The sequence below is a fragment of the Schistocerca americana genome, chromosome 1 (genome assembly GCF_021461395.2).
Source record: "Schistocerca americana isolate TAMUIC-IGC-003095 chromosome 1, iqSchAmer2.1, whole genome shotgun sequence".
Classification (NCBI taxonomy): Eukaryota; Metazoa; Arthropoda; class Insecta; order Orthoptera; family Acrididae; genus Schistocerca; species Schistocerca americana.
Genome location: NC_060119.1, coordinates 150814228 through 150840101, shown reverse-complemented (window position 1 = coordinate 150840101; position 25874 = coordinate 150814228).

Genomic DNA, 25874 nt, shown 5'->3' with positions numbered 1-25874 from the left:
GTGTACTGTGTACGTAAAACAAAAACACCTGTTAACCGTCGAACGAGATACCGACGAACCTCACCCATAGCTACAACAGATGACACGCCAATTACCTGATGTGTATCTGCCAATGTTTGAAAGATACGAGAAAGAACAAACCCCATCGTAATATATGTGAAATTGTATCAGAACTTGTGACTCACACGTTTCCGGTGGTAACAGAGTGTACAGTCCCATGTTAGGGAATGTGTGTCCAGTAAGCGGAAAGACTGGTCATCGGCGGAAGTAAAACAGCGGCGTGCATGACCTGTTTACAACACCTCTGCGTTGCTCACTCTGCCCGATACTCGTCGTGCCGACAGCTGATAACGCCCGCGTCGCAGTATTATTATAGTACCATGGCAAGTTTCACAAACGAGGAATTCGCCGACATCCACCTCACCTACGGGCTTGCAGATGGACGAACTGACGTTGCAAGGCAACTGTCTCATGAGAGGTTTCCTAGCCGGTGCCTTCCATCCGGAAACACATTTTACTCTGTGGACAGGCGCTAGAGGGAGTATGGTGCATGTGTAGCATCTCCAGGATTTAGTGGTCGTGGCCGACCGTCGACGTACGGTGATGATGACGAAGAAAAAGCGATACAAACTGTTGCGAAGGACCGAACAATAAGCACCAGGTCTCTCGCCACTGCGGTCGGAATGTCCCAATCTAATGTTATGCGAGTACTCCATAGAAACCAATACCATCCTTTTCGCATGCAGAAGGTACAGGCATTATTTCCGGAAGACTTCCACAGGAGGCTGGACTTCTGCAACTTTATCCTACGGCGTCAGACCGACGACTATAATTTTTTACAAACAGTATTGTTCACCGACGAAGCCTATTTAACGAAGGAGGGTACAGTGAATTCGCTTAATTTGGCACGAGTGGGCGGAAGAGAAGCCCCCCAGCTCAGTGATACGAGTGTACCAACAACGATGCGGTTTTCAACATCTGGTGTGGTATTGCTGATCACCATCTCATAGGGCCACATGCGCTACCACAAAGGCTTGCAGGAGAGTGGTATCTGCGTTTCCTGGATGCTACTTTACCAGAATTGTTGGAAGACTTTAGTTTGGCCTCTTGTATGAACCTGTCGTACAAGCAAGATGGTGTCCCAGCTCACGTCAGAGGCATAGTGCGACGCCACCTGGACAGTGCCTTCCCTTCGAAATGGATCGGTCGTGGAGGACCTGTAGCATGCCCAACATGATCACCAGACGTAAATCCCCTGGATTTCTTTATGTGGGGCCATCTGAAATCTGTGATTTATGAAGGAGAGGTTGTTGATGTCAACACTCTTCAACGCAGAACACAACATGCCTGTGATATAACGCAAAGAGATACAGACATGTGGGATCGTGTTCAGCAATCCTTCCTGCGAAGAATTCAAATTTGCCACACACATTGTGGCCGTCATTTCGAACAGTACTTATAAACCGCCATTGCAGCTTCTGGTCGTGTGTTTCTATGTTAGTTTCGATTCGTACAGGTGTATTGTATTCGTTTGTATTAACTGCCACATACCTGTGTAGTTGTATTTTGTATACTGCAACTATGTACTCGTTTCTTAAAACTAAGTCTGGGACACAAAATCCAAATTCCCTGTGCCAATAGCCACGATACATAATACCGACCATCATAACCGGCACGAGATAGTTGTGGGCCCTGTCGTTACTCGCAGTGTCATGAGACAGTCGCTTGACGCCGCATCCCTCGCCTTCTCGTGAGCGGTTAGACTACCTACAACACTCGCATGTTCTGCCCTGTTGCCGATCTGTTCCCTTGGCCTTTGTCGGCGCACAATAACACCTAAAAGTCCAAGTCAAATGAATCAAATGGCTCTAAGCACTATGGGACTTAACATCTGTGGTCATCAGTCCCCTACAACTTAGAACTACTTAAACCTAACTAACCTAAGGACACCACACACATCCATGCTCGATGCAGGATTCGAACCTGCGACCGTAGCGGTCGCGCGGTTCCAGACTGATGCGCGTGGAGCCGCTCGACCACATCGGCCGGCTAGTCCACTTCATATATCCAGATTTTTACCATTCAGTTGCATTTTCACTTATTGACATAGGAACATGCGAAAAATGAATTTATGTTTGTAGCTCAGTGTGCGACAATTTGCACGACACATTTCTCCTCATTTATGACTCACCCTGTATTTCCTCAGAGAAATGCGAGCATCTCTCTTAATTTCTTAAGACTTCTGTATCCCACTTCTTTGTGCACTAATTCTTCCTGATTAGTCTCCTAACCTTGAGCCCACTGTTCATCATTACTATATTGTGGTCTGAGTCTGTATCTGCTCCTGGGTATGCCTTACAACACAATATCTGAAAGCGTAAACTCTGCATGACTATGACGAAATTCAGCTGGAATCTTTCTCTAACTCCCGGCCATTTCCAAGTATACTTCTACCTCATGTGATTCTTGAAAAGACAATTTGCTATAAGTATCTGAAATTCATTTCAGAATACTGTTATTCGCTATCCTCTCTTTTCTTCTATCAAGCTCATATTCCCCAATAACCCTTTCTTCTGCTCCTTCGCCTACAACTCCATTCAAATCCCCCATCCCCCATGACTCAGGATTTTCTCTCTCTTTACATAATGAATTACCTGTCCAATATCATTATATACTTTCTCTATCTCTTTATCCTCTGCTTGTGATGTCGGCCTGTATACCTGAACTATTGTTGCCGGTGTTGGTTTTCTGTCCATTCCGATGACAACAACTCTATCATTTAACTATGCATGGTAACTCACTCTCCGTCATATCTATCCATTCATAATGAGTCCTACTCCCGTTGCACCATTTTATTCTGCTGGTGATATTACCCTATACTCGTCTGACCAGAAATCATTGTCTTTGTATTTCATTTCACTGACTCCCACCGTATCTAGATTGAGCCTTAGCATTTCCCTTCCAGGTTTTGTAGCTCTCCTACCATGTCCAAATTTCTGGTATTCCGCACCCTGATTCGTAGAACGTTACCCTTTCATTGGTTATTGAATCTTTCTCTTATAGTCCCTTTCCAGAGATGCAATTAGAAGACTAGTTTGGAATTTTTTGCCCATGGTTAGAACATCATGACAATTGATCAGTTATAGGCCACATGTCCTGTGTATACACACTATGTGTCTCTTATGCAGTGGTTTCCATTGCCTTCAGCATTCTCATGCCGCTGATTATTGCTGATTCTTCCACCTTTTAGAGGTAGTTTTCCGCACGAAAGGCAAGAGAGTGCCCTGAACCCCTGTCCGCTCCTCCGCCCTCTTAGAAAATGCTGTTGGCAGGACGAAAGTGGCTTCATATAATGGAAGTCGTTGGCCAACATTGATGTTGCTTTTCATACAAAAATTAAGCAGTGGGGATGTTCGAACCCGGTACCCCCGGTGTACGACTGTTAGTCGTGATCACTACCCCTTTTTGTTTTCTTCTTTTATCCCACAAAGCACATGGGAACTCATGTGTCCCTCCACCACACTCTCCCACAGTTTCCATATGTATCAAACAGTACAACGAATGTGGAGAACAGAAAAAGGAAATATATGTACAAAAACGGAAAATAGAAGAAAGAGTGGGACTATATCCAGCGATCCATTCATCACAGATTATCGACGTTAGACTTTTTTTTCTTTTTTCTCCTCTGAATATAACAAATCACAAGGATCATGTACACCAATGTGGTACCTCAATGTATCTGTAGAATTCACTCCGACTGACCACCCTAACTAACAACCTGTCTGGTAAACGTGAGATTTAGCACGTTAGCAAAAGTGTACTGACATCGGGACAATAGCGAGGGTTCCCAATGCACAATAAACAAGTACTGCTGAAACGTCAAAGTCATCCCCCCTGCCCGACACCAGCAACAACATTATGTAATGGGAAATTAAGCATATCACGGAATTACTGTTAGACTTCTGCACGAAGGGAGATATCTGGCCGCAGGATAATGTCGTTGGTGGAAGCAGTGACAAAAGTACTTGTGGGGAAAGCAAATAGAATCCGCACCCAAGGACACCTCGACAGTTGACTACCACAGATCTCTGCGGAAGAGCGTCCAAAGAACGACATCAACAACTTGTGGTCGTGTCACTAAATTCAATTCTGTGTAGACGTTCATTAGTAGGTAATATGTTATTGCTGATTCTGTACGAAAAGGGAGCTCTTTCCATCACGTAAAGCGGGAGACTGATGTTGATACACGCGGCTTTCCAAAGAACACGCGGTTGTAACAACTCAACAGGACTGGGACAAACCACCCCGTCCTCACAAGCAAGAAGGAATTTTGTCGTGACCACTTGCTGCCTCAAGATGTCGTCCCGCAGATAGCACACCGCAGTATAAAATTCTTGAAAGTTTTGGCATTTGAAATGAATGCGAACTGTGTCAATAGGTGAAGCAAGATTCACTGGCTGTGCTGGGGTGAAGAGACGTTACGTGATAGTGTGCAATTCACAGGTAGAAATCAGTATGATTCAATGAAAGTTTTCTCCAGAAAGAGCAACTCTTCTGAATGTGTCCAGCGCAGTTCTGGACGAAACGTTAGCTGTAGAAGAGTTTCATTGAGAACGACCTTATATCCCTAAGGTTTACCAGCAGCAAGAATCAGTAACATGTGTTGGACACACGGTGCAGCCGCCTTACCTGCGATATCTGAGAGGGACATGCCTCCCGTGCATAGCAGCTTCGTCGGAATCTCGTAATATAATTTAAATGTATGGCCTTACTACATAAATAGGCAAGACAGTTGCCGCAGTTTTTTCGCTTCCAATTTGGGAAGGGGATAGATTTGTGCCATATAATATAAACTAAACTCCGTCCGAACAGGCATTGGAAGGCCCAACGGTACCGACCGGCCGCCGTGTCATCCTCAGACCACAGGCGTCACTGGATGCAGATGTGGAGGGGTATGTGTTCAGCATACCGCTCTCCCAGCCGTATGTCCGTTTATGAGACCAGAGCCGCTACTTCTCAATCAAGTAGCTCCTCAGCTTGCCTCACACGGGCTGAGTGCACCCCACTTGCCAACAGTGCTCAGGCAGCCCGACAGCGCTTAACTTCGGTGATCTGACAGTAACTGGTCTTACCACTGCGGCAAGGCCATTGGCTGCCATATAATATGCCTTACACAAAATAAGAGGGGTCCAATCGTCATACTTTCAGCAAAATGTTATGAGAGCGTCGTTCACGTTCCAGGACGGCTTCCTGAATTTTATCAGTAATATGTTTCACTATCTTCAGTGGATCACGATCAACGATCACTCCCAAAGATATAAACCCATCAACAACAAAAAAAGTGCCCAAGAGAGGACAGTCTCCTCTAAGACTGATATGCAGGGGAACTAGCATTTGTTTTAATTTATCAGCACATCTGAAGTGAAACAAAAATCATAAAGTGCCTCTTTTAACAAGGGGAGTTCTTCTCTTCAAAGAAGGAAGACCACCACCTCATCGAAATACGCCGTAACTGTGAGGTTTCCCCATGGGAGTTTTATACATGACTGGTAAACTTGGCGCGACAACAGTTCGAAGGACAGCATAAACAAAAACACAGGGAGCAGACTCAATGGGGCAGTCCTCGACAGAAAACAGCCGTCGGTGCTAGCCGTCCATTGGCCACCACTGACGCTGCGATGCTCTAGCACATGTTGGAAGGAACGACACGTGCACGAGTGGAGTAGCTAACAATATCCAACAGGTGACCGAGATACGCATGACTAACGCGATCAAATAGCGTAGGAAAATGTAAAACCGCAATAGCAAATTGATTAGATGTAACAGCTGATAGCGAAACCACATCCCTACTTTCTACCACCGGAGTCATGACTGTATGGAAAGGGAGGCAACACTGATGCTTTCAAATCAAACAACCAAGTAATAAGAACCCAAGAGACGCTAAAACGTAAATAAAATTCTTTTTGTAGGCCGTCCGGACGCTGAAATTTATGAAAGGGGGATTTAGTAATAAGAAACTTCTCATCCTACTGGAAATACGCTAAAAGCTCAACATACTGGCCGGGCATAATAATCTGGCAGAGGGTCGCAAAACTAGCATCTGAAGCAGGCCCACGGCGTCATGCACTGCAAACACCATGAGTAGTCAGTTGATAGTGACCACGTGCGGTGAGACAAGTAACAAGAGAGCGACGACGACGAGTGTGCTGGCAAAGCGAGTCAAAGACGTCAGCTTCCTGTTAACAAAAGAACGTGGCGTAGACACCAACCTCAGCACTCTGTCTGTTGGTTCTTAAACAGCAGCAACGTATCCTGGACCCACTGAACTTCTGCGATACTCAGAGATGAAAACCTGCCCGTGTATAATTCACGAAGTTCGTAGTTCCGAAAGTTTTTCGCCCTTGCAGTGAGATAACACATCAGCATTTTTCCGATTCACGGCTATGCATACTCATACCACCACCTTCTCTACAGGACGGAAGCGAAACCACTCAGCACCAAACACGACATCAACGGGCTCATCAACAAGATCGGAATTGACGAGCATCCACTGAGCACGACGGTATTTCATGAGTGGTCGGGCCAGGTTGGTAGCCACTGAAACAGCACAAAGATCAGAGAAAGGCTCAGAAGTTGTGGCGACTACAAGAAGCTGAGGATACAAATTATCGAACAAATAAAATCTGTCAAATCTGATACTAGACGTCGCAGTAAAAATGGTAACTTTCAACAACATGGAAAATTTATGTCCCCAGAATCCCTCAAATGCATCATACGAACCAGTTCACGGAGATCACGACTAAAATTAAAACGATGGGACCGAACAACGGGACGCAACACGCAGTTAAAGTCATCACCCAGCAGAAGTTGCCGAGGATTCTTACGTGAAAGGTAAGGGAGCTCCTCTCTGCAAAAATGCGAACACATCATCATTTGACTCATGCCACACGATGGATGAAGCACAGACAAGGTAAGGTCTAAAATACGACAACCAATCTTGTGGACAGAATCGAAAACTTCAGTGTCCGTGGAGAGAATACCTTCACGATAAGAAAGAGCAACACCTGTTAAGTCTTCAGGTGCTATATTAAAAATGGTCTAAAACATGGGGAGAGATAGGGTGGTAGACAGTACTTATTGCTATAAAATGTCTGCATTAGAATCATAAATAAACTGACTGAGCGCTGCGAGATGTAACTCAGATTCAATGCGATTCATAGTTACAAGGTTATATGCTTGAATCATCTACCAAAGTGGGGCAAATTTTAGGGCCATCTAAGCCACATTCTGAGCATCAATCCACTGGCGAGTTCATAGACGAGTCCGAGGGTGGGGGACTAGTCCCATGCCTTGCACAGCCCTTAGGCAGCCATTTCTTGAGCACGACAGTGCGATCCGGTTAGTCACGCTGTGTACGCCGGCCGTTGGGCAAAGTCGCCGGACGAGTAGTTGGCTCAAGCACAGGATCTAAGTCCGTGCCCACGCTAGACTAGCAAAAGTACCCCTCTACGTGGAAGGGGGGGGGGGGGATCATCCAGCATGGCAGACATGGACAAGCGACAAGGCTGGAACAGCTTGGGACAAACCCCGGCACTGTCAACAGTCAACGGCGGACGCTCTGAATAATGTGTAATCGAAGCGCCATCGATGCCGGTCGACATGGTGCCAGCGAGAGGTCGCTGTTCGTCTTACTGCGATATTGGCGGGAGAGGTAATGGGCGGGGGGCGAGTAGGACGTATCAGACACACCCAATACGTGACTGACTCCACAGCAGGACGGGAAGCCACTATGCTATTTGTATCACCATGAGAGACACTTGACGCAGAGGAGTTTAACACGGGGGAGACCACAACGGAAAGGCCTGCGTCCTGGTACAACATTGCTCATGTTGTAGCACCTGAACTTTGGCATGGGGACCAGACAGCGTAGGGTCAATCTTTGATTTTAACATGGGGAAGTTGCCTGTGGATAATTTCAAAGTGGACTGTGGATTGCCACTAGAATCAGCACCACGTGGAGCGATATCTTCTATGGTCAGTTTATGTTGCTGTTGAAGAGAATTTTTTAGAAAAATATCCGTTTCTGACAGTTGAGACGTTGGTGAACACTCTCAATACGTAAGAAACGTGTCCTCACCTGACCAGTACAAGTAACATGGACACAATTACCACTGATCTGAAAATGTGACAGTATGTTTTGTTTCATATAGAACTCAAGGGAATGTAAAACCACTGAAGTACTGAAGGTGGTGCTGACTCGACCAGTATTCTCAGTGAATGCCCTTGACATCACCAAATGTATAGAACACATCTTTCAGATACTGACCATTTACTTCTGTCATGAAGTTGAAAACCCGCTGTAGTGGTTGACACCAGGAGATGCCGTATTAAAACTCGGCGAGAGCTTTCCAAGGGATTTATTGTTTTTTAGCTACTATGCCATCGTTTCTCTTGGTCTGCGTCACAGGCCCCTGCAATGCTGAGGAAGCACCCCAGCAGCCCGTTTAATGCAATGCTGTGTCTAGGCATCCTTGTACGCCAGCGGAGTTGCGTTATCATCAGGATGCCGCAGTTGACTCGGCGGTCTGCATCCCTACCGACTGAGCACTGCTCAGTGTAAGCTGCAGGTTGCCAGCTGCGTCGTTGTCGCCGACGTGGCTAAGAACGCGGTGACAACGAGCGCCTGTGATCCGGCGTCCGAATCTGCGGCCCTCGCCTAAGGATGTCTCTGGCGTGTGTCAGGAGCTGAGACGACTGCCTGCAGTAGCGAGCTGAAGAGTGGCCCGGTGCCGGCTGGCTGCGGACCCAGCGTCGGCCTCAGAGGGTCGAACCAACGACCCCCCTATGACTGGGCCGCTGGTGCCTCATCCGTTGCTGTAGCCCGGTGGTGTGACGCGTCCAGCCGTCCAGGCGAGATACCACACATGAATGAATCTCGTTAAAGAATTGCACCTATTTATACTCGGCTGTGCACCTTTGTTTTGCCAAGTGCGCCGCTTCGTGTCACGTACCCATAATACGCTATGTTGGCCAGTGGGCCCCTTCTGTCAGTGATTTGTGACGTTCAAACTGCTGTGTGTGCCTTCTCCAGCAGTTCTATAGCCCTGTCGCCTCTATTTGCCATCGCAACTGCTGATATGCGTAACTTACTGCAATATGGCCCGCACCTGGCTATAACGTGTGCTCAGAATACCACACAAAACTAACTTTCCCTATCCTAAACGTTGTTGCCACTACATTATTCCCCTCTTCAGAAAGACCCGGTCCCCAAGTCGACTGTTAATTAACTCCTGGCTTGTTTGGGTCGACACCTATGGCATATTTCCATACTTTTAGAAAACTTAAATGTGCTCTAGTGCCCCCTTAAAACCATGACATGAAACAAAACGTAAAATTTCCTTACTGTACGACCACTGCTCGACCAAACCCTTATCTCCTCGTATCACGCCCTCGGTATCCAATCAACTGGGACTTGGTCTACCCTTGGGTCCCTCTTGGAATTAGCTCTCTGCCTGATCAGAAAGAAAAGAACACATAACAAAGTTAAGGCTGCGATGACACTTGGCACAGAGATGCTCAAAATGATTGTTACTTGCCGTTGCCTTTCCCTATACTGAGAAACATGTTTAACAAGCTATTCGGCTTATATGCACCCCCCGTGCTCTAAAATGAAGTGGCTTACCGATCTCAACAGACCTGGCTCCAGAGTTTGATCTGACAAGGTCAGATTCCGCCTTGGCAAAATCTCTAAAGTGGCTTATGTCCAGTACAGCTGTAGCTGTGTAGCATTCAACTGCGTGACTCCTGAAATTGACGCTGGCGGATGGAATTTAGTCCTATTATGTTACACTTAGTTAGATTGCTTATAATTCCGCTCCCCTTGATCTCCATACGTTTCGCTTATGTAAATACTCATCGCTCAAATACCCGTAGGTGGAGAAGATCCAATGCATCCCGACTCGTTGCAAGCTCAATTTTGGCTCCGCGATGTCTCTTGGACAGTCTATTCCTTTTGCCCCGGCTAAAAATAACTGCACTGTGCACGTGCCCCATATTTTTAGCTTCACAGATTTTCCTCCAACATTCACTATTTTTGGTCCCACGTCAACACCGATTGTGTGACTACTTTCGTCCTTAGATTTACATTATGTGAAGTGGTTCAATAAACACGACTTTCCTGAGCAAGCACTGTCGATAACTAAAAATTTAAACCGGAAATCGTATGACTCTGACATCGTTCAACACATATTTATTACGGCTTTGCCTCACAATTTAATCCGACTTATTTATTTCTCCGGAACCGCTTTGATTTCTCCTCCAACAACACTCCACATATGTCAGATGCTACGCTTCCTTTTCAGTAAGCTGAGGACAGGGATCACCATCTCCCTTCCTCCCTCTCCAAAAAGACTGCTGCTCCAGCAGGCTCTCAGTACTCGAAAACACATATACAAAAATACAATGCCTACTTAATCTACGCAATCCCAATGATACATAAGGAGAAAAACAACAAAACTTCAAATGTTCTCCTACTTTATGGATCGCAAAACATACGGTACTTCATATTGTACTCTATCTTCCTGGTTTTCTCTGCGCTGAACACCTCTCTTCACTCTCCCTTTCTTACTCTTTCCTTCCTGTGACACGCCTGCAATCACATCAGGGCAACCATTAAATGGCCGTAGCCGCCCATGTGTACTATCGTTGTTCTAGTTGGCAGCTGAAGCTTAACATTAACGGTGGATGTGCTTTCAACAGCTTGGTATGGCCCTTGATACCTCGTGTGGAACTTCTTCGTTTTCCATTTTTGCATGAAGGGACTGGATAGAAATACCCATTGCCCCACTCTACACTGCGGTAAACTTCCTTTCCGCTTCATTGCGTCTTCCTGCCTTTCCAGAGCCTTTGTATTCGTCTTTTCTATCGGTTTCCAAACATCCCGAATAGTTCTCGCAAACTGACGTACGGATTCACCGGTTCTTCCTTTCTGCAGCTTCACTAAATCAAACGGTTACGGCATTGGGGATATAAAAAAGAAGAAGCTGGGATTCCATACTTACTTTCACTCCATAATGTCATATGGAGTTATATCTCAGGGAAATTCATCAAGCCAAGGTAAAGTTATCCGGGCACAAAAACGTGCAGTAAGAGTTATATGTGGTGTGAACTCAAGAACATCCTGCAGAGGTTTGTTTAGGGTACAAGGGATACTAACTACTGCTTCCCAATACATTTATTCCTTAATGAAATTTCTCATTAAAAATATATCAATTTTTCAAACCAACAGCTCAGTTCATTGAATCAATACTAGCAATAACCAAGATCTTCACAAGGATTTAAAATCACTTACTCTTGTACAAAAAGGTGTGCATTATTCAGGAACACACATTTTCATTAACTTGCCGGCAGCCATAAAAAACTTAACAACCAATGAAATTCAGCTTGAGAGAAGCCTAAATGATTTATTGGTGGCAAAACCTTGTACTCCACTAAAGAGTAGCACCAACCGATTTTATATATATATATATATATATATATATATATATATATATATATATATATATATATATATATTACATTGTAACTTCTGCATCATTTCAATGCAGTAATGTCTTCATTGTAAATAAGTATTGTAGTAGTTTCTTTATATGTTTATTAGCTTATAAATAAAAAAACATGTTCTTTAACTTTAAATTCAGTGCAATAAAGCGATCTTAGTAAATGGGTACTGAAAAATGATCCTTTTATATAGCGTTCATTGAAGAAAAAAAAAAACTATCCTTCCACTTGGAACCTGTGGAAGGCAAATTAGCTTACTTGTTTTAGTTGTAAATATTTGTCATGTGTTATTGTTTTTCTGACATGTTATACTTCCTGGAGGACCACCTCACTATGGAACGATTGGAATAAAAGTAAATCTAATCTTATCAGTTAAAATTTGTAAACACTGAACTCTTTGTCTCTAAAATTATTTCTATGATGACGGTTAGTGACGAAAATACATGACACGTAAAATTATTCGCTAACAACCAACGTTAGTATCAAATCATTTATTTTCGGGGTCGCTAGACTTACTGAGGGCAGTCACGATGTCGTTTCATCCCACAGATCGGAAAGAGGGGTTGGGGGAGGTGGATGCAAAGAAAGTGAATTATTCCTGTATTGCTTGCTGGATTTTCTACCAAAATTTACCCACATATCGCTTGGAGCCAGAAAAAAAAAATTCTGTGGTGGTAAGGCAGTCTAGAAACTAAATATCTGATGGGCTCAAATGCATGACTTACATAAACACACAACCAGAGAGTGCTGGGAGCCATTTCAACCAAACCTGGTATATTCATCAGACATTAAATGCTTGTGGGAGTAAGACACGCTTAGTACTGCTAGGGATGGCGATGGCAATGACGATGAGGAACAATGTGGAGTGTAGAATCGTCTGGATACGACGTGTTGGTATTTTCACCCTGTAAGTACTTGAACTGGACTACTTTAAGACTATCAAATGCGCTCTTTCTCTTTTGTCTTGTTCATTCCATCAGCCACATGGGGCCAAAGATTATGCCACACCTCTCAGTACGAGAGATACATTTTGATGTCTTTTCCAGAGTCGCATGACGTATAACGGCAGAGTATCCGACATTTGGCAGCGACTGTTGTTCTTCTCGAAATGACATTCCGCTGTTGGCAGAATTACTGCATGCCGAAATTCGCTAAGATACACAAATACATGTACAAATACATGTACAAATATTTGTTACATAAGTTTAATGTACATGAATTATACACAAATACAAAAACGTAGAGAACTTGCACAAGGACGTTACCTTCAGACACAGCAGACAGCTATATAGTTCCTGACCAAGATTTCACGTTAGTAAGTGAGTACTGAGCTCTGTTAGCCATAAAGTCTGTCGGTCTAATTGCAAGTTGACACCAAAATTCTATAAACATGCATTCTGTTTAGCTGTCAACGGCGCAGATCTGTTTCGCAGAGTATCGTGAAAAGGAGAAACTAGGCATTACGTTGAGTGCTTCTCTTTAAATGCTATGGATGTCATGGACGAACAAAGCAAGATGGCTTTCACACGATCAGTGTAGATTTTTCCAGAGGAATCGTTCGGCCTCAACAGAAGTCATCTTATGGTAGCAAAAAGCGTGTTCCGCAGCTACTCCAGCTGAAATCTACGAGACATATACATCGCTCTGCGCATCTCTCCTCCGAACATGTTTGTCGACTGCATAACACAACCAGTAGCCTGTCCCCAGTTGCGCTGCCCCAGCGACCAATTGTTTACAAGAAACACCCTTTGTTCCACGTGTTTGATAAAACAACCTAAGGGTTGCCACATCTCGTCCAGCGATCCTTTCTCTATTCAGTGTCTTCAGGTATTCTTCAGGTCCACATTCCCTAATTTCTACTTTTATAATTTTATGATCTGTTTGGAACTGTGTTTTGATTTTCTCCTGCGAAAGAATTTCAATGTGCCAAATTTAGTATTTCAGTTTCGGTGTCTCTGCAATCAAAGCAGATCTACAGTTAGATCGACGAATTCCTTTCATTTCACATTGGACGTTGTTGTGTTTTTATATCAATTCAGTAAGTAAATTCCGGCATTTTGATTGACTGTCCAATTCTAGCTTAATAGTGCATAAGCTTTCCCTGACTTCCTTCAAACGGTTCAAATGGCTCTTAGCACTACGGGACTTAACTTCTAAGGTCATCAGTCCCCTAGAACTTAGAGATACTTAAACCTAACTGACCTAAGGACATCACACATATCCATGCGCGTGGCAGGATTCCAACCTGGGACCGTAGCGGTCGCTCGGTTCCAAACTGTAGTGCCTAGAACCGCTCGGCCACCCCGGCCGGCTCTGACTTCCTTCTCCTTTCTTTGTCAGCAACTGTTCTGCTACGTTTGAATCTGGTATAAAAGTCTCTCAACTGTCTGACCACATTTCTGTACTATATGGTATCAGCTGAGCATTGCCTGATTCCATAAAGCACCTCATTACTGTCTACGCTGCACTTTTCCATTAACTCTTGGTGCAACATGACAATCGTAATAATCTCGCGGCAACTTCTGCAGGAGGAAGCTTCTAAGAACTGAGAGTTGAGCGGTGTACTTAAAAATTCTGTTTCCTGAAAATGAATCGAGACTCAAAGAAGAGGACAAATGTTGTTTTAGGGAATAATATTTGCAACCATAGTAAGCAAAACTAAACTGCTACCTAAGAAGAGCCCAACGATTTATGTTTGTCAGAATTATGAAGGCCTGTCCTTTATTATCACTAATTATTAAATCCAACAAGATTTCTTTTGATCGGACTGTGGTGAATAGTTGCCGATCCCAGAAAGCTACATCAAAAACAAAATTCAGAAGGTCACTGGGAAGTGAAGCGGGGAACTTTACGTTCCTAGCAAACGACCTTAACTAGTAAGCGTATTGTCATACCGCTGGCTTGGTTGCGGAATGTCTTCGCGAGAGGCTGCATTGCAGAGTCGAGCACGGGACACGGAGCTGCTATGTTGTGTTGCGGGTAGTTCTGGATGGAAGTTCAATTGTGGCTGCAACTACTCTTATTGTGTAGTAATAAGATATGGAAGTGGATTCAGTGAAAAGTGCGTAAAGATGTAATTAAGTATGAGCACTGCCGCCGATAACTTATCTGAGTATCCGCCAGGTTTGCGTGTCGTGCCGTACAACATCAATCAGCGTCATGTTCGGCCTCCCAGAGTGAAACTAATGTGAATCAGTTAAACAGTTACCACAGAGGAGAGCAATAGAGGGCCAGTGTCTTGTAGCGAGCGTGACGAGATGCAATGCGCTCGGTCATCGCGTTTCCGCATCATCAACAATCATCCGCGTCGCGACGGTTACGCGCACTCTGATACAAGTGAGAACTGAGAACTGTAAATTAACTTTATGAACAGTGCTACAGTACTACAAGTGTTAAGAAGGACTTGTACCTGATATCTGTGTGTACGTGACGAATGTAAGAATTTTCGTTCAGCCTTCGGTTTCCGCATCATGAACAATCACCCGCGTCGTGGCGGTTAAGTACAGATAATTATCATCATTGCCTGTGTATCTATCACTGAAGGTTCGGCCAGAGAAAGACTGTGAAATACATGTGACGGCGTGAAATACACTAGTGACAGACATTAACATCGTGAAGAATTGTGTACAATAGTAAGGGAATGATAATTATGACCTCTCAGCAAATTAGCAAGAATGTTAATTGGCATCAACACTTACGACTTAGTGTGTAAACAGTGCAACCAGCGATTTTCTGATCGTCTCAGAATATAATGTTTCACATCAGACGTGGGACAGTGTTGTGTTTAGTGTTGAGTGGCTTCCCTAAACCCACTTGATTATTTATATACATAATTTCATGCAAGCGAGCAGCAGTGTGGAGCAGAGAATAAAACGACCGCTGCGGCAGTATCAGGTACGTGGCGCTGGATAGGGCGCACGGTCAAAGTAAGAACAGCTTAAGGCTCCTCCACGAGTTGTACCCCCGGTCGTGTTACATAGTAAACCTCAAATAAAATAAACTTACCAGAAGTTGAAATTACCGCTACAGTTGCATGGTTCATTTATGATCACATGACTGATTTCGGGCTCTCATACGCCCATCTTCAGGTGTCGTACCTTGGTGCTGCGACCGATGAGCACCGCGGTGGACGAGTACAAGGCGCGGTGTGATACCTACGAGCGCAGAGCGTGGACCTCTCAACTGGAATTGCTTTGTAGTGGAAAGGCATCACCACCAAATGAGATTCCTTTGGGATTCACAGAGATTTTGCGATAGAACTTGTAGCAATTTATCGTAAGTCGCTCGACCGACGGAGGATAACTAGCACCTGGAAAAAAAGGGCAGTCATTCCCGTATTGAAGAACTGTCTTATGACAGACGCACATAATTATAACCCTAGAAGCTGACGAATACCACATTGCCCGGGTACTTCTGCCAATTTTCAATTGGAAACGCAAACTAAAACTGAACTATGTTTGTAGTGAAGTATCGAAGAAATTTCATTTCCTTGTATTCATCAAGACACCTTTGAAATAATGAGACAGCCATATAAAGAAATATGTACAACAAACAGGTGTTTAACTATAGTGCCACGGACAGTCCCTGTACGCTGGGCGCAGCTGCTTTTCATGTCTACAAGGCGCTATTGTAAACATCTGTACGGTAACGCCGTTTCATAGCTCTATCGTTGACTCCTCCAGCCGTTTGCGCTTTGGAGCTGAAAACTGTCGAAGGGCCTGCCAGATGTAATGGATATCCTTAAGTTAACTCGACTGCAGTTGTGTCTTAGTAGTAAAGAATAAATGCATTAAAACTTCATATGTGACGCGGAGTTTTTTCATGTATCTGAATGTTTTTGATGTCATACCTCTTGAACTATGTGTCGTAAATAGAAACAATTGTGTAGGAACATCAGCAGCATATGTGGACATAGCCTGAAAAATGTGCTGCGAATGGAGTTAGTAAAAAAGAAGTAATAAATTTAAACGTTTTTCGCGCATCTCAGTGTTTGTAATGTTCATATGTACTGAACTGTTTGCGGTCCCCTGATATAACTGTGTAAGTGCATTTCCAGTATATATGGAAACAGCCCACGAAATTTATTGTCAATACAATTTATAGTACAGTACTGACACATTTAAACGTCACATATAATCGGACAGTTTTTCAAGCATCCCATTATCTACGACGTCATATCTCTTGAACTGTGATAGGTGAGTGGTTCTTACTCCGACAGGGATTGTTACCTGACAGTACCCAATATATGTAACAAGTTTGGTTGGAATTGATGCAGTACTTGAGGAGGACATGCGGAATGTAGGTAGACACAGAGAAACTTACAGAGAAAAGTGCACACATTTTCTGATGTGTGTGGATATCGCTGATGTTAACATGTTGTAGAATTACGGGAAACGTTACATACTCATGTTTTATGAGGTTTTGGAGAATAAACATCTCCTCTATAAAATCAGTAAGGGTTCTGCAAACAGAGACCTTGTGGAGCCCAGCTGGCTCTGTCCCTCCATGAGACCCACGGCGCTGTAGTCTACACTGTTGAGGTTGATGCCGTGTTCCTTGACTTTAGGGACGCATTTGACACTGCCCAGCACTGCAGGTAAGTGACAAAAGATAGCAGCTTACCGAGTACAGATTCAGATTTGCGACTGGATTCAAAATTTGTTTGCAGACGGCACTCAACACGTAGCTCTGCTGATGGAATGTTTGTTAAACATACTGATCATTATTATTGCTTCAATTAAATCAAATGCTGAATTTAGAAGCCCACTAATTTTTATGTACCACTTATTCTGTATATATTCCTGTTTTTTTATTTTATTTAAGATTTAAAAATTACTATAACTGATGAAAAAGATGATGATTGATTGTCTATAATTGTGCTTATGTAACAGGTGTTTTAAAAGTCTTAGTAACAGACTTCAGTCTGCTTTTGCTGACGCTAGTAAATTTTTTCCTTAATCAATGAGGAAAAAAATCGAGGTATATTAGTTTTACTCATTCCCTCTGGATGGGAAAACAGAAAGTAATTTAAATGCTCCCAGAAGAGATACCGAGATTGAAATAAATATTAGAGATGGATGGCTTCATCTGATTCACGGACAATCGTACATGAACTTTAGAATTGTTTTGGCTAATCCAAATGGATCACAATCAGATTATCCAACATATAATAGAAAATCCAATAAAAATTAATCCATAATTATGAGGGAAAATAGTTTGCTTTTGTGACAACATGGAAAGGAAGTAATATTTTATCTACAATGGAATGTCTTTTTATTTCATCAACAGCTATGTTATATTTGAGTTCAGCTGCTACTGGTAACATAAACTGGAAAGAACACATTCTTAATAATGAAAAATAAACAATAAGAAAAATTAAGTATTTTATCCATTATCAAAGCTTGGTGGATTTTTTAAACATTACAAAGAAATTATATGGGAAGAATAATTAACAGTAATTTTTAGTAGGTCTTCTAGTTCTGAAGATGAAATTCTTAGATGGCAAAATTATAATGATCCTTTAGTGGAAATTAAAGGAAAAACTGTAACATTATCAGTGGAAATTCATGTACCAATTGTTAAACATGACCGAAATTACGAGTTAGTATGACGAGAAAATATTCTGTATAATCCGAAAATTATTATATCGTTTTATGAACTATAAAATGTAGAAGCTGCATGATTGAGTGAAAAGAAAAATTTGAAACTATATATCACGGATTTCTATAGGTCAGCAGAATCTGGTATAACATATTTCGCATTTCTTACATTTCAGAAAAATTGTAAAATTAATTAGTTACTTGACTCTTTAATAGTCGATCGCGTTTATCTACAGAACATATACTTGAAAATTGGAAGAAAGGAAATTTTCCTACAGGAAATGTGGAATATTAATCCTGCAAATAATTTTCCCAAAGCATACGATGCATGTCTCGATTATAAACGAGTTACACTACCCAAATCAGACACTGACATAACTCCATATAATTTCATAACGAACAATCCTATCTATGTGGTTAACATGACTCATAGAAAGAATACTGTAAGTTCACAGAAAACGACTATGAAACTTCGTGCATCTTTTAATGAAAAAATACCTACTGATTCCTTAGTCTATGTAACGATGTGTGGTAAGAAAAATTTAACTTACGAGTCCCAGCACAGAATACTTACTGAATATTTTTAACTATAAATGAATAAAAAATTTAAAAATGTTACAGCAATCTTTGTAGATGTCTTGCATTTCATTTTGAAATATTTTTAGAAAGAAAGAGAAAATGAGAAATGAAAAATTTAATTTGTCAATTAGAAAATGGATCCAGTTCTCATATTTATGAATAGCTTTCATACAGATTATGTTAGTATTTCTTACGTTCTCCATAATTCATTTTATTTATTTTCTTACGTTCACCTTATATAAAAATTATTAAAATTCATTTTCTTATGTTCACATTTTGTGAGATAAAAGTGAGTTAGACCTGCAAATTGTATTATAGTAAATTGCTTTGGTATATTCTGGGTACATTTTGGCTCGAAAGCGATGGAACTACGTAAGTGAGCTAGTGAGCCAGGACTGAGCAAGAACATACTAACTCAATCTACTTTTGTCGTCGCGTGTTGGTCTCTCATATACTTTCGACAACAATGTCAACATTATTAGTTGTGCCATAGATATGAAGAACTCTAACTTCTCGCTGGTTACAGCCATTACTTACAGTTTTCATTGTCAGTAATGATAACCTTCTTGATGTGTTTTTTATTGGTGTTTCGACACTCTGTTACCTCTGCTTTGGCCAATCTTTGAATGCTGGCGTGTGGGGAAACTCGCGCTGGACTCCAATAGTCGCCCCAGATGATTCTCTGTGTCGATATTCGCGGCATCAAAGTGCGAACGGTTAGTAACAGATTGAAACCTGTTGCGCTCGGCCATCTTGCGGGTGGCTGTGTTTCAGTCACAGTATTTATCTGTTTAGATGTTTATGAAGGATGTATAGAATTCTATAACACTTTCTAAGGTGCCTGAGATAACTCATCTGAAAGTTATGAAAATACCTCCTGATCTCTACGAATGTTGAACCGCTAAAGTACTGTTACAGCGTTATCTGATCTTATTTGATGTTACCTCGCGCAGTGGCTATATTGTGCGTAAGGGACGGTTAGTCCACTTTAATGACTAATCTTCCTAATAGGAGAACTACCATTTCACGGTGTAAACATTCGACATATACCACCTGGTAGGCAAAACATGTGCACTGAGCTTGCCTGAGCTATAGACATGATCTTAAGTGTTTTTCTAGAAGAACTTGGAAATAGTGAATACTCCAAAATATTATGAGCGGGCGTAGCAGATGCTGCAAGGAAGATCTCGACGAAAGGTTACTTTCTGGAACCAGTAAGATTACAAATGGCAATTGTGCAATTAATCTCGCATTGGTTGAATAAATTCTTCAAACGATAAATAATTCGTACCTAGCAAGTAGCTATGCTGAAGGTATATGATCACAGTAGAAACACTATTACTGAATAATTTATTTGACCACAGCCACATGAATTGTTGAAAAGGTCTGTTACGTGTACGTAGTGACAAATAAGTAATGGGAAGGTGCATGAGTAATATAGAAAGGTATAAAATTATTGGTGTCAAAAATACAAAAAATTCGCATGAAAGATCATAATTAATTTTACAAGAACCATGTGAGAATCAGACAATAATGTGGATCACAACATCTTTACGAAAATGAAACACATCATTAGCTGAAAGGAGAACAAATTTGTAGAAGTCTGTAACGAATCGAATACACCGCGTGGAGAACAGATTCCGGCCCACGATAATCAAATTTGAGTGTCCCATATCACTACCATCTTGCATCAGTACGACACGCGAAGATACGCATTTGCACCCAGTAATAACTTATCTTCCAATGGTCGTACGCCGAGAAGTACAGGTCGCATTTCTCATAAGTTTCTTATACAAACCCAGACCGTAATCACCAATATCACATTTGCCTCTCTCTCTCAACTTACGTGGAGCAGCCAGAATTCCACACCGCAACAGAGACAAAAACGGAATAGATTTCCGCAGAACGTTTGTTCCTTCTTCAAAACAGACCATGGTTCTCACACGAGCCGCGTTAAATTCTTATTGGTGAAGCCACCGCCCGCCTCAAGTAGTGTCGCTAAGAGAAACCACTGCATCTGGGCCAGGAGTTGTTACTCCACAGTATCGACCAGTGGGCACAGATTATCACAGAAAAAAACTGATCGCGAGTTCACAGAACACCAACGCACGAGAAAAAGAAAATAGACAATCCTAACAGGTAACTTCATACGTAGCCCTATGTTTCTACAGTGCTTTAGGGTACAAAGTAGAAAACGACAAACTGCGTATCTCTGAATGATAGATGACATTGTTTCAGAACCAAGAAAATCCATAAGATCATAACAACAGGTAAAAGGGTACATCTGTCAAAGGCCGAGTCAGGAGATAATGTTGAAGCTATAGATCCTGCAGCAATGGGACCATCCAACGATAAGCGATAAGTGCACAAAGATGAAATTACAATAGCCTTTACACCCACAAAGCCAAAATATAGTGAAACATTCCTGCAACAAGTATTTATTTTTTCTATTCCGCTTTCGTTCGGTGATAACGGACACAAATCTGCACCTAGAGCTGTTGCGTCAGAAAAAACAGTCACAAGTGTTGAACTAAAGGCAATACATGTTGTCGTGCCTGAGAGGGAGTAAGAAGGACTGTTGTTAGCGTGACACAAGAGCTCAACTCGTGAGGTGGAACTCGCTGGGTTTAACCGTGGTGGGCCGCCTGCTGATTCCCCGGTCGCGGCTGAAAAGCAAGCTTTGAGTGATACGGAGCACGGAACGCGGTAGAACTGCTAACGGAGAAGGGTAGAAATATCTACCGGTGTGATTCTATTACATGGAAGTACCCCCGGCACGTTTCGTTATATACAAGACCCAAACTATGATGTCCTAACTCAACATTCTCTAAGTCCAAAATGCGTTCCACCACGGTCGTGGCTAGCTAAATAAACTAAGTCCTAATCACAATGTCGTGGAGACGGCGTTATACGCTCGTAACTAGTCCCGCTCTTTCTAGTAGCACAAGAGAGTCCTAGTTATATTTCATTTAGACTCAGTACTACTACTGGAAGGTACGATGGAACTGCCCCGTGTCCTGTGCGTGGTTGATCACGCGATTAGCGTGTGATGCCCTCCATGATTGGTACACCTGCTACTTTCTCGCCTTACATCTTTGGACCCTGCAACCGAGAGGCTATTCACTTGCCGCTGTTGAGCGTCCCAGGCTCGTTGTCGAGTTAAAATATTAGCTCGCCCCTTCTGGAGTCATCCCAAGCACGGGCCGTCTCTTGGTCGAGAACTTCTTGTGGCTGAGTTAATGGATTGGTTGGAATTTTCCTAACATTTGCGACGCTTCCCTCCCCCTAGGGAAAATTTTATATGGCGGGATCTCCAATCTTATAAAATTTTGGTTTCCTAAATGAGCGTGACAGTGGACTGCACCATCGCTTTATTTCCAACACATAATTACATATTGCAGGCGCCTTAGTGCAGTTCCATCATAAAACCGTCTGCATACAATAACCTCTTCCGCTTTGTTCCATTAACGTCAACAATATAGAACTATAGTTTTCAGTAGCATGCGCCGTATAAGATACCTGTACAGTATACAGCAGCGGTCAAAAGTATTTTGACAAACAAATTAGTCGCATTAATTAAAAGTAAATTTGGAACATGAAAATCAGTAATTTATTTCATTGATGGACATTTAGTGTTATAAAGGCTAACGACCAATTAGCCCTTGTTCGCAACATAATAAAGTGTAATTTTATTTCATGAGAACAATGGTGGAGCCAAAGTATTACGACTTTGTTAAAAAAGCCTATTTTATCCTATAATTATCGTCTACCGTAATGACAAAATCAATATTTCGTGGGATATCCCTTGGCTTTCATGACAGCCTCACACCGCGCCGGCACTGAGTCGATCAACTTTTTGAACTGATCAATCGGAATGGCGATATATAGTATCGAAGGAAATTGACGATCCGAAATGTGAAATAATTTGGGTGAAAGTCACGGTTAAAGCAGGCTCAATCATGGTAATTGGATGTCTCTATCAGCCCCCTGGCTCAGCAGCTGTTTTGGCAAAACACCTGAAGGAAAATTTAGAAAATATTTCGAGTTCATTTCCCGATTATGTTATAGTTTTGGGTGAAGATTTTAATTTACTAGATATAGACTGAGAGACTCAAACGTTTATAATGGGTGGCAGGGACAAAGAATGTAGTGACATTTTTTTAAGTGCATTATCTGAAAACTATCTTGAGCAGTTAAATAGAGAACCGACTCATAAAGCGGTTACAGCATCGGTGATTTCTGGCGTAAATAGAAATATTAAAAAAGGTGGGAAGATTTTTCTGTTTAGCAAAAGTGATAAAAAGCATATTTCAGAGCACTTGACGGCTCAACCCAAAAGTTTTATCTCAAGTGCTTATAGTGTTGAGGATCAGTGGACGAAGTTCAAAACCATCGTACAATATGTGTTCGATGAGTATGTACCAAGCAAGATGATAAGAGATGGAAAAGAGCCACCATGGTACAACATCCGAGTTAGAAAAAATTTGCTACGGAAGCAAAAGGGAGCATTACAGCAAACATAAACATTGCCAAAACCTTGCAGACAAACAAAAGTTACACGAAGCGAAATGTAGTGTGAGGAGGGATATGCGAGAGGCGTTCAACGAATTAGAAAGTAAGGTTCTATGTACTGGCAGAAAATCCTAAGAAATTTTGGTATTATGTCAAATCGGTAGGTGGATCAAATCAAAACGTCCACACATTCTGTGATCAAAATGGTACTGAAATAGTGGATGGCAGACTAAAGGCCGATATACTAAATGTCTTTTTCAAAAGCTGTTTCACAGAGGAAGACTGTACTACAGTTCAGTAGTAAGTGGGTATGTTGAGCGCACTTGCAGACAATTTAATATGTTTTTTACTTTATTATAAACAGGTAGACTAAGCACACTAGCCACCAACTTACTAACATTTTTTTATAGACAGATGCAAGCTAACACACCCACAAAAATAAAAACAATTTCGGTCATAGAAAAGCTACACAATGAACTCCAGATCATGAAATTCGTTATCATTATTTTTAGTCTTTTTCATCCCTTTATATTTTAGTTTAATATCACCATCTTTAAAAAACTTAAGTCCCAATTAGTTATTATTTTATTAAACTTTTATGGCAAAATAATTTTAAATTTGCTATCGAGTTCGAGAGGAATTTTATCTCCGTATCTGGTTTTTAAACATTCACAATCAGTAATGTAATACCACTCATTTGCCTCAAGCTCACTAATCTTTCTAAACAGATTAGAATTGTTTGCATTATTGAGCTTCTTCAGTAGAGTGTCCATTTACATAGAACAAAATTTTAATAATCTTTTAAGTTATTAATCTTTGTAAATGTGACTTTTGTGTGGAATGAATTTCAATTTCACATCTTTATCGAAACAAGTTGAATGTAAAAGTTTTAAAGAATATTTTAAACCATCATTAATTATCGAACACTTGAGAAGTCAGGATCATACTGAACGTGTTAGCGTATTAAAGACAATTTACAGAGAAGAATACAAAAAGTACTATGATAGCTATGAGGAAACTGATACAGAAATATGGGAGAAAATTGAAAACTCCTATTCTCTCTTTTCTATGACTGTAAAGCAAATAGTGAAATTTGCCAATTAATAATTTACCTACAAAATTACAAAATTCCATTAAAGCTTATACGTTATTCTTAAAAGTTTATCACTCTAGAACAAAAAACTTAGACAACATAGAATACAACAAAATGCAAGAAACTAATTTATTCTATTTGTATAAGGAATGTGGTATAAATGTTTTGTTTACATTAGAGGATACAGATAAATTAATTAATTTTTAATATGCATGAGGCACTGAATCATAATTTTCTAGAACAACTATTTTATCATGCTGAAATGAATGTTCTTTCTTAACCTGTTTTTTAACCAGATTTTTAGTATGAATAAATCTGGTTATCTGATTGTAATCTAACTGTATGTTTTGTTTCACTTCACTTTCTATTAGCATTATCATAGATCTACCATTTAACTTTTGAATATTTCTGTAATTTAGACTGAATCGTTTCATCTTCATTTCTGTTTTTCTGTTATTTTTCTCATAATAGTAATTTTTGCGGGATGTCGAAGCTCAATCTGTAATCAATTATTTCCTAATTCATTAGTCCATTCACTTAACATACAATCTGTTTCGACATCATTTTTACCATTATCAATATATACAAAAGAATCAGTGTCAAAATATGCAACAGATTCTCCTTCTTTATTTAACATATCTTACAATCTAAGCCTTGCATTTGATGTAGTGAATGCTGCTATAAAAATATTTGTAGCTACGTTAATTTCCATTTAGTAATCCTTGAAATTGTAACTCATCTGAACCATCTGCACTGTAATTAAATTAACATCTAAATTATCTAATCTGTCATCCAACAGTATGTCATAAAAATGCTGTCAATTGGTTACATATTCTGTTTAACTAATATTTAGCCTTTGCCCAAATTTGCCCCATAATGAATTCGGACAAATCTTAGCAACAGCTCGCTTTCCTGGATTTTCCTTTATTCTATCACGATCTAAGTCAATGTCCAATTTCTCTTTAACTGCTTTGATATATTCTTCATCACATTTAGAACTATGTGCTCTAGTTTCTAATTTTATCTTCAGAAAATCTTTCACATAATTTTTAAACAGCACATTGCTTTTATTTTTTAAAATCCCAAACTTCATAGTCTTCGAAAACTTTATATCGTTTTTCTACAGCTTTCTTTACTTCATCTGTCACCCAAGTTCCAGTAAAACATCTTTCTTCATGACTGTGATCCCATTTACTTATTTGTTCTGCACGTTTGACACACAAAGGAAACAATAGTTTTTCATTTTTATCGATTTGCTTGCGTACAGGCAAAACAGAGTGATACAATCCTCTAGGAGCCAATACTTTACGTTTTATTAAACTATAACAGTTTATAAAATAATATCTTGGTCTTCATATTTTTCTTTCATGTCGCTCGGGATAAAATCATAATATTGTAGACGATTAATCACAGAAATAGAGTCGCTAATAAATAGTATATGAACAATACAGACTTCTGTCCCAGCGAGTAACGTGGCTACGGTGTACGTGTAGACTTCTCCTTCGGGTCATGTATCTTTCTTCCGGTGCATC